This window comes from Tupaia chinensis, unplaced genomic scaffold (assembly GCF_000334495.1).
Source record: "Tupaia chinensis unplaced genomic scaffold, TupChi_1.0 Scaffold150243_1, whole genome shotgun sequence".
Taxonomy (NCBI): Eukaryota; Metazoa; Chordata; class Mammalia; order Scandentia; family Tupaiidae; genus Tupaia; species Tupaia belangeri.
In genome coordinates, this window is record NW_006210084.1 from 1,448,652 (window position 1) to 1,454,758 (window position 6,107).

Consider the following 6,107-nt stretch of genomic DNA (forward strand, 5'->3'; position numbering starts at 1 on the left):
TCACATGGTAGAAAGAGAGCCAAAGAGTTCTCTGGAATCTGTTTTATAAAGGCACTAATCCCATTATGAGGGCTCCACCCTAATTTCCTCCCAAAGGTTCTGCTTGCTTATACTATCACATTAGGAATTAGGGTTTCAGCATATAAACTTAGGGGGCACACAGGATTCGGTCCATTGCAATACCTTCTCCCACTTTTTGAATAATACTCTCATTGTCAAATGAGATAGTGAACATAAAACTGCTTGAGAGTATTATCTACTCTATTGTTAGGAGATACTATGAATGGTAATGACTAACATCTACCGGAATTGTATCAAAGAGTTCTGCTTTGTGTTGACTTCTAAAGATAGAACTTTTGCTTCAGTCTCGCTAAAAGTCTCTAATGAAAGTAGAAACATCAGTCTTAGTTTACACATGAAGAAATAGCAATGGGAAAATTAATTGCCTTACCCCAAATCACATATCTAGTTAGTTGCAAAAGTGGACATTGAGCCTCCAAACCATGTTCTTACCCCTGCATTATGCTGTCTCTAAAATACTGTATTGAGGGACCAGCAGATTGTGTAATGGTTGTTACATCACTGGACTCCCATGTAATTGACTGTGGTTCGAGTCCTACACCTGGCGGCGTAAAACTCAGGCCAGGCACGCGTGTGCATGTTTGCCCAAAATCCCAAGAGGAGAATGGAGGAGAAGAGATTGTGGCGTGGCTATCCCCCCAGGAGGTGATTTCTCGCTTTCTCTGTCCCTCTGTCTCTCTGGTGAGTGCATGTACCCTGTAGCACAAAATCTCTTAAAAAAAAAATATATATATATATATAAAGTCACATAATGAAAGAAATTATACACACACACACATACACAGCATTGAAAAATGGCAACAAAATAATTTATTACAGATGACAGTCTAAAAACCACTACACAGAGAACAAAACCATGATATGTTTTTTAAACCTTTTGCCACCTCCAGAGGACACATATGCTTGCCAGAGAGATGGAAAAGGGAAAACACCCTCCTTGGGAAATAATCACACTGCAATTCCTTTTCCTGTATCTCTTTGTCCTGTTGGGATTTGGGGCATGTACAAATGCACCTGGCATGTTTCTCAAGGCTCCAGGATTTGAATCGTGTGGTTGGCCATGTGGAATCTGGCTTAACCACCAGGCCACACAACTGGCCTAACATGATACTTACTTTTTATTTATGGAACTAGAAAAGGATTTTATTTCTTGAGGGCAAGATAATTAAAACAATATAAAAATAAAAAGCTTATCTGGCATTTTATTAACTTTTCTTTACTTGTCAAATGGGAGACTGCTCATGAAATCCTTATACAAGGGGAGCTACTGGATTCTTTAAGTGACCCTGTGGGAGAACTCTTAGCAGAGTATGAATTATTGGTTGGTTTTGCCTGCTTCTTTCCCTTATGCTTCATATGCTACTACAAAATAGTCATTGCGTGCAATGATGAGGCCCACAGAGAGTGAAAAGAAGCTCTGGAAGCCCATTTTGTCATCTGAGCATTGGTCCAGGTCCTTCATTGTTTTGTCCACAGCCAATGGGTCTTTTTGATTTTTCCAAAAAAATCCCGAGAACTGCTTTTCCATGAGTACTCTTAGATGTCAAGTAGTCTTCTGCAGCAAAATTTTGAAATATAAATATCATGGTTTCTGTGGTGTGTTCCATTTGAGATGGCATTTTGGTAATACCTGTTGAAACCTTGGTGGGCAGGCAGGCACAGACACTGAGTGAGCTGGGACACAGGGCATTTACAGCATGATATGTTTTAAATTCTTCTTTTTCTTCTCCTTTTTTGAAAAAAATAATTATTTATTAATTTAATTTAATTTATTGTTATTATTAATTTTTCAGTTTTACCAGAGAGACAGAGAGAGAGAGAAGGAGAAAGTGAGAAAGCAGGCTGCGAGATCTGAGATTCAAACTGTTGTCGGCCATGTGGAAGTCCAGTGGCTTAACCACCATGGCACCTGCTGGCCCCTCCTTCTTCTTCTTTTAAATTTGCCAGAAGGCACATGTGCTCACCAAAGAGACAGAGAGAAAGAGAGAGAGAACATGAAAAAGTACTCCCTATGGGAAATGGTCACTCTGAAATCTCCTCTATTTCTCCCTCCTTTCAGGATTTTGGGCACATATGCATATGCACTTGGCACATTTTTCAAGTCGCTGGCCCCAGGATTCAAACTGCAGGGTTGACCATATGAAATTCAGCTGCCTTAACCACCAGGTCATGGACTAGCCCTAAACCTTTTTGTTGTTTTTGTTTCTTTTCTTCTTTCTTCCATGAGTTGAGAGAGACAGAAAAAGAGACAGAGAGACAGGCACCCCTAATAAAGTCTTCATGCCATGATCTTTCCCCAGCTTCAGCCAGCCTTGAATCATGGGCATGTGCATGTCTAGCATGTTCAAGGTATGTGGATGCAAAGCCAAAACCTTCCCATGTGGGTCAGCCTCACGGAGCATTGTGTTATCACTGCCTCAACATCTGGCCTCTAACTGTTTTCTAAAAAAGAAATACCAAAAGAAAAAAAATAGAGAAGTTGCATAAAGATTAATGGCTCGGTGTTCTGGAGTACATTAACCAATTTGATTTGTTATCCAAAAATGGCAGCCAACTGGTTTCTACTGTGATTTTGCTTCTAGTAGTTAAAGGTAAACCACCGACTAGTATACATATGAGGAAATGAAATTTCTAGTTTCTTATCTATTGAGACTCGTATTTCTTACTTTGCTAAAATGAGTAGTCGAAGTCACATCTGAAGGAGAATCAAGTGTTAAGAGTAGGAACTTACAGAGCTGACTATAATCTTACGATTCAGTTCCAAATTATGGGTGGTATAAAGATATTTTGTACACTTTGAAGGACCTACTTTCATAGCTTTGGCAGCAGAAACTGAAGTATTCCAAATAGTTCTAAACAAATGTACTTGAATTGGGAGATTTCTTGAAAATCTCCTTACTCCTTGACTTTGAGAAAATGTTTATATCTTATTTTGTGCTAGAAATTGTTCTAGAAGTTTTCATATATGAGCAGTCTTCAAAATGGAAAAATGCCTATTATAAAAGTATTATGCATAGATTTCAATTTTTTGCACCAAAATAAACTTGTGTTTATTTATAAACATGTATAGATGTTAATCCATGTTACTACAAATGTTTTGAAGTTTCTTTGTATTAATTCTCCCAATGACCCTTTTTAGCAGTTGGCACTATTATTATGACAGAATATGATTCAGATTAATTTGATTGTTATTTAGCTGAGGAGGCAGAGAGAAGTTAAGTAACTTCCCCAAGACTACATAGATAGTATCTGGTAGAACTGGATTTCAAACTGAAGCAATTGGTTCCATATTCTATGCTCTTAACTACTGCCCTAGAGAGTCTGCTAGTAAATCTACCTCTCAGGGACACTTAAAAAAAAAAAAAAACCTTGAGTTTAATGTAATTTAAAAAGTATATATGTTTAAAGTAGAATCTAGATGGGGCCAGCAGAGACAGTGTAGTGATTACATCACTGGACTCCCATACGGCCAATAGTGGTTCGAGTCCTGACCCCTGTAGCTTGAAAATCACACCAAGCACATGTGTGTGCATGCCCAAAATGTTGAGAAGACAATGGAGGAGAAGGGATTGTGGCATGGCCATCTCTCATGTGTGTGTGTGTGTGTGGGGGGGATTTCTTGCCTTTTTTCTCTCTCTGGTGAGCACACACCCCCATAGCAAAAATCTCTCTCAAAAAAAAAATAAGAAAGAAAAAGAAAAAAAAGAAAAAAGAAAAAAAAAAAGAAGTAAAATCTAGATACCACATTGTTCAAATGTTGGTGCTTTCTTAAAGAAAAAAAAAGGAGTGTATGTGTATATATGGCAGTTTCAATAGCTCTGGAGCATCTGTGTGATTAAAGACCATGTGGGCTGCCATTCAACCCACATTTTTAGTATTATTCTATAACAGTAGTTCTCAGGAGGGGTAATTTTTTTACCTCCTAGGGAGTATTTGACAATGTCTGGAGACAGTTTTGATTAAAGCCATTGTGGGAGGGAAAGGTTGCTACTGGTATCTATTGAGTAAAGGCTAGGGCTGCTCCTAAACAACCTGCAACACAGAGGACAGCCCCCACCACAAAGAATTATCTAGCCCCAATGTCAAAAGAACTGAGATTGAGAAATCTGGTTTTATGGGAGGAAGGATAGATGGCATTTGATGGGTATTAGTTAAAAATACACACAAGGATCAGAAACTAGAGTAGAGGGTGTTGGATGTTAGTGGTGACAGACAAGTAGACGAATAGTTACAAAACCATGTGGAATATGATGGAATGAAGACTGTGTGGAGTCATTAAAGGTACATAGGAAGGACTGATGGAAACTCAGCCTTCACAGTGACACTGGGAATGAATCTTCTAGGAGGAGAGTGAGTTCACTAGCAGATAAGAGCCTACAGAGTAGAGAAAAAGAGCCATGTGGGCCTAGTTTGGCTTAGCTTCTAACTCCTAGACAGCTTTTTAGCCTTGGTATGCCTTATTGTCTGCCTTCTGTCTCAGCCTCTGTGGCATTCCCTTTTTTACCTTTGAGGAGACTAATGGAAACTTTTAGAAAACCCAGTTTCAAGCTGAACCAGGGTTGTGAGTTTTTCAGTGCAGAAAATCTCTGTGAAGGATAGAAAGACTCAATAAAATGTTATCGAAAGTGAAGGAACTTTGTAACATGTCCAGTCCTAGATTAGGACAGAGTATTTGGGTTGTAAAAAGTGGCAGAGCAATGTAAAAGCTCTGATTTATCTGAGGCCATTAAAAGCTTTATGGAAGCAAAGCATAGCATCAAGGTAAAGAGCTAAATGATAACAACAGAAGAAGCTTCTCATTCTTCAAGTCAATTTTATAAAGCAAATGGCTGAAAAGATTATGAAATCCTCCAATGCTAAATGTTCTCCATTATTTAATTTGTTTTTCAGCTTACAAAGGAGAGAGGTTAAGCTAAAAGGGTTTTAGAGTCTAAGCTGCAAATGGAATATGGCCAGGCATGTGGCTAACCTGCCTGAGTGTTGTTGCCATGATGACCCATTTTGGTTGTTATTGTAAATATAGCATGATCTTCAGTAGAACTTATATATTTAGATAGAAATTTGAGAGCTCCAAATTTTCTCTGAATTTTTACTTTTTAGAGAAATAAATGGGGAGGTATTTGCCACATGGGTCTCTCACAAACTGAGGTGGTCCTTGGGAACTTCCTTCCCAAATCTCAATTGCAAAGCCAGAACTGTAACTTTGAGGAAAGTGTGAGTTTGTTCTAAACAAATCAAATCTGTCATTTTAGTGAAACCTTGGGTTCCCTTGTGTTTAGTTGGTTTTTGTGGGGATAGGATGAAGGAGTTTGGGGAAAGAGGTATCACCTCCTTCACATTAAGCCACTGCTAGTTTTAGTCAGTGTTGTCTATTTTCATAGTTTGCACATATGAAGGCACTTCAGAAAGCTCATGAGAAAAATGGAATTAAGCTGGTGAGGGAAGTCAAGTAGAAGACTGTTCCAGGCTTCTTCCTGCCTCCCAACTCTTCCCAGGTACATCCATTTGCCACCATCTTCCCCAGAGTCTGTACTACCACCGACCAGAGAGAAATGGCAGTTGGTGAAGCTGAGTAGGAGACCGTTCCAGGCTTCTTCCTGCCTCCCAACACATCCCAGGAATATTCTGAGACTTCATAGTTTTCTGAACCTCATGATGCAGCACACTGCACAACTTCTTTACCCTCTTCCTTCTGAAAATCTCCAGGTTAGCCCCAGGTATGCCTGGGGAAATGCCTCTTCCTCAATGGAACAGAGCAACTCTTCTTCAACCATGGGCAGCACAAAGGAATTTAAAGGACTGTCAGAAATAGAGTTCAGAATATTCATGGTGACAGAGATGAAGTCTTTCCAGAATTCGAAGGAGTAGATAGATGCCATAAAAAAAAATCAACCAGAACTCCTAGAGATAAAGACATTAATACAGGAAATCAAGACTTCCCTCAAAAGTATTAATAGTAGACTGGACCACACAGAAGGCGGAATCTCTGAGCTGGAAGACAAAACCTTTGACTTAGACAAAACCAC

At 39.2% G+C, this 6,107-nt stretch overlaps 1 pseudogene; it reads right to left on the bottom strand.

Annotated features, from left to right (window-relative positions):
- Positions 1-1,320: 1,320 nt before the first annotated feature.
- LOC102471889 (protein S100-A10 pseudogene) lies at positions 1,321-1,700 on the bottom strand (annotated as a pseudogene).
- Between the last annotated feature and the right edge of the window lie 4,407 nt (positions 1,701-6,107).